Source organism: Tenrec ecaudatus, chromosome 1 (assembly GCF_050624435.1).
Source record: "Tenrec ecaudatus isolate mTenEca1 chromosome 1, mTenEca1.hap1, whole genome shotgun sequence".
NCBI classification, from domain to species: domain Eukaryota; kingdom Metazoa; phylum Chordata; class Mammalia; order Afrosoricida; family Tenrecidae; genus Tenrec; species Tenrec ecaudatus.
The window spans coordinates 177,314,789-177,324,813 of record NC_134530.1 but is presented as its reverse complement, the minus strand read 5'-3'; the positions used below and the strand labels follow the sequence as shown (position 1 = coordinate 177,324,813).

At 43.7% G+C, this 10,025-nt stretch overlaps 1 non-coding gene across 1 annotated transcript; it reads left to right on the top strand.

Moving 5' to 3' along the window:
* The first annotated feature begins 5,894 nt into the window (after positions 1-5,894).
* Positions 5,895-6,029, top strand: LOC142437776 (small nucleolar RNA SNORA21). Its single transcript, XR_012782297.1, has one exon. It is a non-coding gene; the product is annotated as a small nucleolar RNA SNORA21 (small nucleolar RNA).
* The last annotated feature ends 3,996 nt before the right edge of the window (positions 6,030-10,025 follow it).

The window sequence follows — 10,025 nt, the reverse complement described above, 5'->3', positions numbered from 1 at the left end:
TAATGTTTTCCTTTATGTGTAAGAATCCCTGAGAGTGCAGTGGGTTAAGCATTGGCTGCTAACCAAGAAGTCAGCTGTGGGGACCCAGCGCCTACTCCATGAGGGAAACATGAGGCAATCGGGTTCAGCAACCATTTCCCTCCTCAGAAACCCCGTGCAGCCACCTACTCTGCCCTATACAGTCCGTATGAGTCATCTTGATGGTAGTGGGTGGCGGGAATTTAATTTTCCACAGTCAGTGGTCTGGAGAGGCTTCTCTGGAAAGACTATGGGTCTGTTCCTCGATGCCCACAGTCTTATCACAGGTTGTGTGCGAAATTGTAACTGAAAGCCTGGCCTGTTGGTTGACTGAGTTCACGTTGCTGGAATTTTGTTGTGTCAAATTTCTCAGTATAACTAATGGCTTTATTATGCTGTTTTTCTAAATCGGAAGATTTGGTGGGGAACCTCCATCCTGGGTTTTCTCCAAAGGCAAGAGTGTAGATTGGTAGTTTTCAAAGTTCTCATCAACATCATCTTGGAATGTCCTAGAAATGCAAACCTCCAGGCCCTAGTCACTTGCAGAATCAGACATTGGTGGTGTGGCCCAAAAGCCTGCCTGTTGCCGAGCCTACCATTTGATTCTGCAGGCAAGTTTGAAAGCCCCCACCCAAGAGGGTAAGCGCATAAGCTCTGGAATCAGACTTTTACTATAATTCTGACTCTACTGCACAGAGCTGTGTGACTATGCCAATTTCTTTCCATCTCTGTGCTTTCGTTTCCCTTCCATACTGTGGATCTACTTACAGCATCTCGGAAAGGTGTTACAAGGATTAAACCAATGAATACATTTAAAACAGTATCTGGCACACTGAAAACCAGTTGCCCTTGAGTTGTTTTTGACTCATGGCTACTCTATGTCTGCCAGAGCAGAACTGATTCACAAGGTTTTCTTTATTTTGGTGGGGAGGGGGGGTTTAAAATATCATTTTATTGGGGGCTCGTACAACTCTTTTTTTAAAAACATTTTATTAGGGATTCATACAACTTATCACAATCCATACATATACATACATCAATTGTATAAAGCACATCTGTACATTCTTTGCCCTAATCATTTTCAAAGCATTTGCTCTTCACTTCACAAGGTTTTCAATGACTGATTTTTTTAAAATTAAAAGATCATTTTACTGGGGACTGTTAGAGCTCTTAGAACTATCCATACATCAATTGTGTCAAGCTTACCTGTACGTATGTTGTTGTGTTAGTCTGGGTAGACTAGAGAAACAAATTCAGACACTCATGTGTATAAGAAAGAGCTTTAACTGGAAACACAGGGAATATAGGACAGATGATCCCTTTAGGACCAGTTGTGAGAGTGGCATACCAGGAAGGTGGGGTGGAAAGGGGAATCCTACTATAAGGATTTACATATAACTTCCTCCCTGGGGACAGACAACAGAAAAGTAGATGAAGGGAGATTTTGGATAGTGTAATATATGACACAATAATAATTTATAAATTATCAAGGGTTCATGAAGGAGTGGGAAGCAGGGAGGGAGGGGGGGAAATGAGGGGCTGATGCCAGGGGCTTAAGTGGAGAGCAAATGTTTTGAGAATTATGAGGGCAATGAATGTACAAATATGCTTTACACAGTTGATGTATGTATGAATTGTGATGAGTTGTATAAACCCCCAATAAAAAGATTAAAAAAGAAAGAAAGAGCTTTATATACAAGAGCAATTAGATATTGAGAAAACATCCCAGCCCAGTCAAGATCAAGTCCATAAGTCCAATATTAGCCCATATGTCTGATACAAATCTATAAATTCCTCTTCAGACTCATGAAACATATGAATTTACACTGAATGCAGGAAGATCAAAGGCCAGTGGGTGGAAAGTCTTGTGGATTCAGTGGTGGTAGAAGTATTATAGCGCTGGCAGGGGTCTCCACGTGGCTTCTTCAGCTCCAGGGCTCCGGCTGCATCAGTGTAGCTCCATCAGGCTCGGCATTAATAATGTCTTGCAAGGAGTGAGTGTGTGTCCCGCCTCCAGCAAATTATTTATCTCCTTAGCGCCTCTAAATGAGGTCCTCAAGCTGTGACCTGATTGACAGGCTAAACCCTACTTGCTCACTCTTCTGTTTCATATTGACAGCAGATTATATAACTACCCGAGTTGCTCTCGTTTTTTTCTGAACATTTAATTTCTATTTGAGCTCTTGTAACATCTTCTTTTTTATCCCTCTCTCCATTCCCCCCTCTCACCCTTGTGATCCCTTGATAAATTATAAATTATTGTTATTTTCATATCTTACACCCACCACTGTCTTCCTTCTTCCATTTTTGTGTTGTTTGTTCCCCTGGGGGAGGTGTGGTTATGTGTCAATCATTACCATTGATTCCCTCTTCCTCCCCACCTTCCACCTACCGTCTTAGAATTATTACTTCCATTCCAGTTCCTGGACTCCATGTGTCGTGAGCTCTTATCTCTTATCTGTACCTGTGCACATGCTCTGGTTTAGCCTACTGGGAAAGGCAGGACTAGGGTCATGATAGTGGGGGTGAGGAAGCCTCGAGGAACAAGACAATATTATTTCATCGGTGCTGTACTGTGTCCTGGTTGACCCATCCCTTCCTTGTGACCGTTCTGTGAGGACATGTCTCATTGCCTATAGATGGGTTTTGGGTCACTGCTTCAACACCCCCCTTGTTCTCAACAGTATGTTTTTTGTTTGTTTGTTTGGGGTCTTCTGATGCTTGTTACCCAATCCCATCAACACCTCTTGATGGTACAGGTTGGTGTGCTTCTTCCATGTGGGCTTGTTGCTTCTCTGCTAGATGGCTGCTTGTGTAACTTCAAGCCTTTAAGACCCCAGATGTTATATCTTTTGATAGCCAGACACCATCAACTTTCTTCACCACACTTACTTGTGCACCCACTTTGTCTTCAGCGAATGTGCTGGAAGGGTGAGCATCACAGAATGCCAGGTTGTTGGAACAAAGTGTTCTTGAGTTGAGGCGGGGCTTGAGCAGAGGCCCGAAGTCCATCCACTACCTCAATGTGTTACCATATAAATATACGTACATAGGCCAATACTTCTATTTTTATGAATTAATGTATTTACATATGTACACATCTATGTTTGTACCTCTGTCTATAACTTTGCTTCCTAGATCTTTCCTTTGCTTCCTTTTACCTGTCTCCTTTCCCACCATCACACTTGCCCTTCTTCTGCCTCTTAGTAATTCCTCTCAGCTAGATTGTTGTTGCTCCAATATCCCCAGGATCTCTATGTCCTCCTCATTATTGATCTTAATTCCCTAGTTGTTCACCTGTCTGTGGTGTTGTTTGCTCACTGCTCCCTTCCCCCACCTCCTCCTCCCAACAAATCCCTCCAGAACCTTTTGGTCCCATTGCTTTCTCCTCGAGCTTGCTTCCCATGCCTATCTTTTTTTTTTTTGTAATCATTTTACTGGAGGCTTATACAACTCTTATCAAAATCCATCCTCCATCCATTGTGTCAAGCACATTTGTACATTTGTTGCCATCATCATTCTCAAAACATTTTCTTTCTACTTGACCCCTTGGTATCAGCTCCTAATTTCCCCCCTCCCTCCCCAATCCTCCTTCCCTCACAAACCTTGATTATTTATAAATTATTATCTTTTCATGTCTTACACTGACTAATGTTTCCCTTCACCCACTTTTATGTTTTCCATCCCCCTGGGAGGGGGTTATATTTGATCATTGTGATCAGTTCCCCTTTTCGGCCTCCACCTTCTTTTTACCTTCCTGGTATCACTATTCTCAATATTGGTCCTGAGGGGGTTATCTGTCCGGGATTCCCTGTGTGCCCAGCTCTTACCTGTACCCGTGTACATCCTCTGGTCTAGCCAAATGTGTAAGGTAAAGTTGGGGTCACGATAGTGGTGGTCAAAGAAGCATTAAAGAATTAGAGGAAAATTGTATGTTTAAATGATGCTATACTGTACCTGACTGGCTCGTCTCCTCCTCACGACCTTTCTGAAAGGGTATGTCCAATTGCCTACAGATGAGTATTGGGTCTCCACTCCACACTTTCCCTCATTCACCATGATATCATATTTTGTTCTTGGTTTTAGATGCCTGATAACTGATCCTATTGATACCTCATGATCACACAGGCTGGTGTGTTTCTTCCATGTGGGTTTAGTTGCTTCTCAGCTAGATGTACACTTGGTTATCTTCAAACATTTAAGACCCCAGATCTATATCTTTTGATAGCTGGCCACCATCAGCTTTCTTTACCCCATTTGCTCATGCACCCACTTTGTCTTCAGCGATCAAGTCAGGAAGGTGAGCATCATGGAATTCTAGGTTATAAGACCAAAATGTTCTTGCATTGAGGGAGTACTTGAGTAGAGGCCCTGTGTCCATCTGCTACCTTAATACTAAACCTAAAAATATATATACATAGATCCATTTCCCTATCATCATATATTTACATATGTACATGCCTATATTTAGACCTCTATAATTGTCCTTTGCCTCCTAGCTATTTCTTCTATTTCTTTTTACCTTCCTCTTGTCCCACTATCATGTTCAGTCTTTATTTGGGTTTCAGTAATTCCTCTCACTTACATTGCCCTTGATTAAACCCTACTGGGCTTCCTACACCCTCCTTACCATCAATTTTAGATCACTTGTTATTCCCTTGTCCTTGGGTTTGTTTCCTCCCTCCAATCCCCCTCCCTCCTGGAACCATCAGAACGGTTGGTCCCATTGTTTTCTCCTCTGGGTTGTTAATCCTGCCTATCATATCTAGATAGACATGCAGAGACAATAAACCCCCAAACAAGACAGAGCAAAACAAAGCAACAAAAGAAAACAAAACTACAAAAACAACAACAACAAAGAGAGAAAAGCCTATAAACAGTTCAATGTCTTTTTGTTGACCTTTAAGAGTGTTTTCTATAAACAATTCATCTGTTTGTATTTTCTAGTGGATTCTGATGGGGTGCCATGTGGTGACCCCAAAGTCTATTATTGGTATTTCCCCAGGACTTCATTACTCTGCTCCCCTTGCTGTTCTGTTGCACGCCCTTAATGTTTTACCTAAGTGTGGTGGGGTCAGATTGGGCACAACTCCTATATTGTGCATCCAGTGTGGTCCCCGGTATTGCTATAGGTCAATGAGGGATGTCGTGGCTCGTGGTGGGCCCAACCCTATGGTCCTCTCTGTGCATTGGCTGCTCTGAGCAAGGATATTGTCCTTGAGGCTTGGTGGGCCAGGACGTGCTCCTTTCCACAACACCCCCTTAATTTGCTCCCGTGTGCTCTGATCAGACATGTCCCTCTCCCTGAGTTGTAGTTTCTGCGCTGTCCTCTGAAGTAATTTCTTCTGGGGGGAGGGGATCTCTCCATGTAGTTGGGATTGGCGTAGACCTCACTATTGGTTCCCTGCTTCATGCCATTATGTTGCATTTACATCTTGGAGCACCGGTTGAAGTCTGGTCCTTCTTTCCTTGTGGAGATATAAACAACACTCTCCTCTTGGGTGGGCTCATGCCCTGTTCCACTGCTACCCATGTGTTTATTTTCCCTCCCTCCTTTTTAGTTGGCTACCATATGTATCCCTGTATTGTGGTCTGGCTCCTGCTATACTACCTGGACCTCACCCTATAAATGTATGTATACAGTAGCTTCTTCCCTATTCCCCTTTTGCATTTTTAAGATTACCTCAGTGGACTCATGTTGTTCTTGTCCTTTTGTGCTTGGCTTACTTCTCTTAGCATAATTTCCTCCAGTTCTTCCTATGCGGCAGAGTGCTTCATAGGTTCATCACTGCTTTTGAGGAATGTGTAGTACTCCATTGTATTTTTGTACACAGTTTTATAATCCATTCATCTGTTGATGGAAAATTGGATTGTTACCCCTTTTAAAAGCACTCAGTGGGCCTTTTGCCAGTGACCCACTGAGCCGTCAAAAAGGGCAAATTAAAAACACCACTTATGGGTGAAGCAGCAACATCTTGTGTTGTTCAGCTTCAATCAGTGATATGACAAAAGAAAAAAAATGAAAGAAAAGAAAAAGAAAATTGGGTTGTTTCCAAATCTTTGCAATTGTGAATCGTGCTATGATGAATATTGGAGCACAGATGTCTGGCCGTGGTTTGTTGCTTGTCTTTTCTGGGTGTATAGCCAGTCTCCAACAATAATGGAGACAAAACAAAAAGAAAACAAAAGATTGAATAAAAAGAGAATAAAGGGAAAAAAGACAATAATAACTAAGATACCCACCTTTCCGACATGATCGCTGAAGACAGACGTGTGCATAAGCAAATGTGGTGAAGAAAGCTGATGGTGTTCCGCTATCAAAAAGATATAGCATCTGGGGGCTTAAAGGCTTGAAGGCAAATAAGCGGCCATCTAGCTCAGAAGCAACAAAGCCCACAGAGAAGAAGCACACAAGCCTAAGTGAACACGAGGTATTGAAGAGATCAGGTAGCAGAACCAAAGAACAAAAACCATCAATGTGTGATCAACTTCCCCACATAAACGCTGAAGACGAATGTGTGCATAAGTAAGTGTGATGAAGAAGGCTGATGGTGCTTTGCTATTGAGAGATATAGTGTCTGGGGACTTAAAGGCTTGAAAGTAAACAAGCGGCCATCTATCCCAGAAGCAACAAAGCCCACATGGAAGCAGCACACCAACATGTGTGATCATGAAGGGCAGGTTTCAAACAACAAAGGCGGGGGAAAAAATCATATTATCATGAATGAGGGGAGTGCATGATGGGGACCCAATGCCCATCTGTAGACAACTGGACATCCCTTGCAGAGGGGTAGTGGGGAAGAGATGAGTCACTCAGGGTTCAGTGTAGCAATAATGAAACTCACAACCTTCCTCTAGTTCTTAAACGCTTCCTCCGCCCACCCCCCTCCCAACTATCATAATCCCAATTCTACCTTGCAAACCTGGTTATACCAGAGGATGCACAGTGGTACAGATGGGATCTAGAAACACAGGGAATTTAGGACAGATGAACCCCTCAGAACCAACGGTGAGAGTGGCGATACCGTGAGGGAAGGGAATGTAGAAAGGGGGAACCGATCTCGGGGAACTACATATAATTTCCTCTCTTGGGGATGGGCAATAGAAAAGTGGGTGAAGGGAGATGCTGGGCAGTGTAAGATAAGATAAAATAATAATTTATAAACTATGAGGGAGGGGGTAATGGGGAGGGGGAATGGAAAAAAGGAAAATGAGCTGATTCCAGGAACCCAAGTGGAAGGCGAATTTTGAGAATGATGAGGGCAACGAATGTATTAGGGTGCTTTACCCAATTGATGTATGTATGGATTGTGATAAGAGTTGTCTGAGCCCCAATAAAATGATTTAAAAAAAAAACAACCAACAAAAGCATACATAATTCCAGGTCTGTCTGCTACCTTTATAACTATCTCCCCACTGGTCCTGCGGGAATTCTGGGAACTGCCTCTCCTAGCCTGAAGTCTATTTTGGTGGCTCTTCAGGGGTGTTGTGGCTTGGCTTTGCTTCCATTACTGATTGGCTATGTCCCCTTCTTAGTTTGCTCTACTGTGAGGGGTTCAGACTGGACTAACTCCCTGCTGCGTGTCCCCAGCATTGTCCCCCGTCTCGATATGCTCCAGTGAGGGAACATTATGTCTCGAGCTGTTGTCAGCCCTACAGTCCTCTCTGTGAATGGCTGATTTTTAAAAAAATAAATGGCCAGGCCTTTCTTCCAAAGCACCTTGAGGTAGAATCAAGCCTCCAACCTATAGGAGAGCAACTGGCTGTGCTAATCAGTTGCACCACCCAGAACTTCCTGGCCTAGAGGTCATGATCACGGGAAGGTATGATGTCCTGGTAGAATGAGGGATTTCTCTCTTTAGCCTTCCCTTCCCATAAAAACTTTACAAGCCTCTAATCTAGCCTTCTTTCAGGAACAACTGCAGGCTAGAGTTGTTGGGATACAGACAGGACAGAGGCTGTTGAGCCCATCCTATATATGTGCCCAGAGGCAGCCTTGAATTATGAAAAACAAACAAACAAACATAACCTTCCTTTTGAGCACTGTTTAAGTTGAATCCCTGATCTAGGGAGCAGAAAGTTGATTCCTTGCCTGGGTTTGGGGGAGTAGCCTTATTGAAACATTCTCACAACACTCAAAATAAAATGAAATAGTTAAAATTCAATATTGTTAGCAGAAATTACAGCATTGTGGGACATTTTAAAATTATGTTTGGGAGAAAGACATCGTCTGAACCATATGACTCTTTGTTATCATAATATCTCTCCTACCCCCAAAGTTCAGGGTTCATAGTTACAACACTAAAACTTATAATTTACCCCCAAATTGTCTCAGCCATACTAATGAGCCCAGTCTCAGAACGCTGTTCTCATCTGAGATTAACGACATGGTCATTGCTCTTCCAACATTTGAAACCTTCCCAAGATGGAATGCAGCCTAGATGAATTAAACTGATGTCAATAAGATGAAAAATACCAGATCAATTGGCTTTTCTCTTGGCAGCCCCAACAGCCAGGCTGGCTCATCTGTATGGCTGATCCACTCAATTATTTAAAGTAGTTGCTGACATGACCAGAAAAAGCGATCTGTTGGGAAAATGTTTGGACTTGAAAAGAGCTGGAATCTCAGAAGGTCCAGGCGTGTTATGTGGTCATAGCCGAAGGGTTCAGACGATTGCTCTTCTCTTTTTATTGGAGTTGCTACATAGAAAAAGTGGACACAGGAAGACCAAATCTTTCGGTCACTTTGTCTCTTTAGATGGATCCTGGATATGTGAGCTTTACAGCAAATCAGTGACTCGGAGGCTAACGTTGCTGAGAAAGCCTGACTCACGGTGAGCTAGGTGGTTTTCTTCTTGGTTTATTGGCTGAGTTTCAGAAGTAGAGTGTGAGGCTTTTTGACATGCCTTTATTCCTACTCCATTTTAGTCTAAAGCTCGGTTGTTCATGAGATGGACTAGCCAGCAGTTAGGCCATTCACATTAAAGCAAAGCATATCCGAGCATAGTGATCCTACGTGATAGAGTAGAATTGCTCCCTAGGGTTTCAAAGAATTTAAATCTTTATAGGAGGAGATAGCCTTATTTTTCTCTCAAGGAACTGCTGGTGGGTTTGAACTGCTGACCTCGAAGCAGCCCAATGCTCAATGTACTGCACCACCAGGGAGAATTCTACCACTGAACCATCACTGCTTTGGGTGTCTTGCATACCTCCCTGAGACTCTTCTGTTCTCTCTTTCTCATGGTCCAGGTCCGAGAACCCTTTGAGGCTGAGGCAAATGAGTCCGTCAGCTTGAGTTAAAGCAAACGCAGTGGAGATATTCAGCCCAGCCTTTTCATCATTTGCTCTGTGAGGATCAATGGCTTTCTTCATCTCAGTACATGTTTTTCTCCCATCCCATCCCTCCCACCTTGCCAGCTCCCCTCAATGAACCTCGAAGTGAATAAGGCTGTTGCTTTGACAACAGCTGGAAAGAGGCTGGGCTGGGCTGTTTGTGTGTATGCACACAGTGGAGGACTGGAAAATCCCACATCACTCTGGTAGTATCGCTGATGAGCTCCAGAGAGGATCACAGTCAGAATGAGATGTTAGCTTAGACCTGGAGACAGCTGCGCAGGGTGAGTCACAGCATTGGAGGGGCTCTTCTTCCTCGTTCACCTGCCCCCTGCAAGCCCCTCGATCTCTGAAAGGAATGGATTCATCTCAGGAGACAGAGCTTATGTCTCGCCAAGAAAAAAGCATGTTCATGGCAGCAGGTTGAGGCCGCCCGTCATGGCGTAATGTATGGTGGGAGCTTCTCAGACTGAAAGAGGGGGAGTGAGGCAGGCCTGGGTGAGGTCTCTCCCCACAGGAATGCTCTGCTCGATCCTTCTGGTACATGAAAAATGAAGTGTGGGAGGCCTTGGGGGGAGGTTTGCAGTGCCTGGGCGATCACACAGACCTGGATCGGGTGCTGGTGTGGGAGGATCAGAAATACCTAGGCAGCACCATTTTTAAGACTGTGGAGC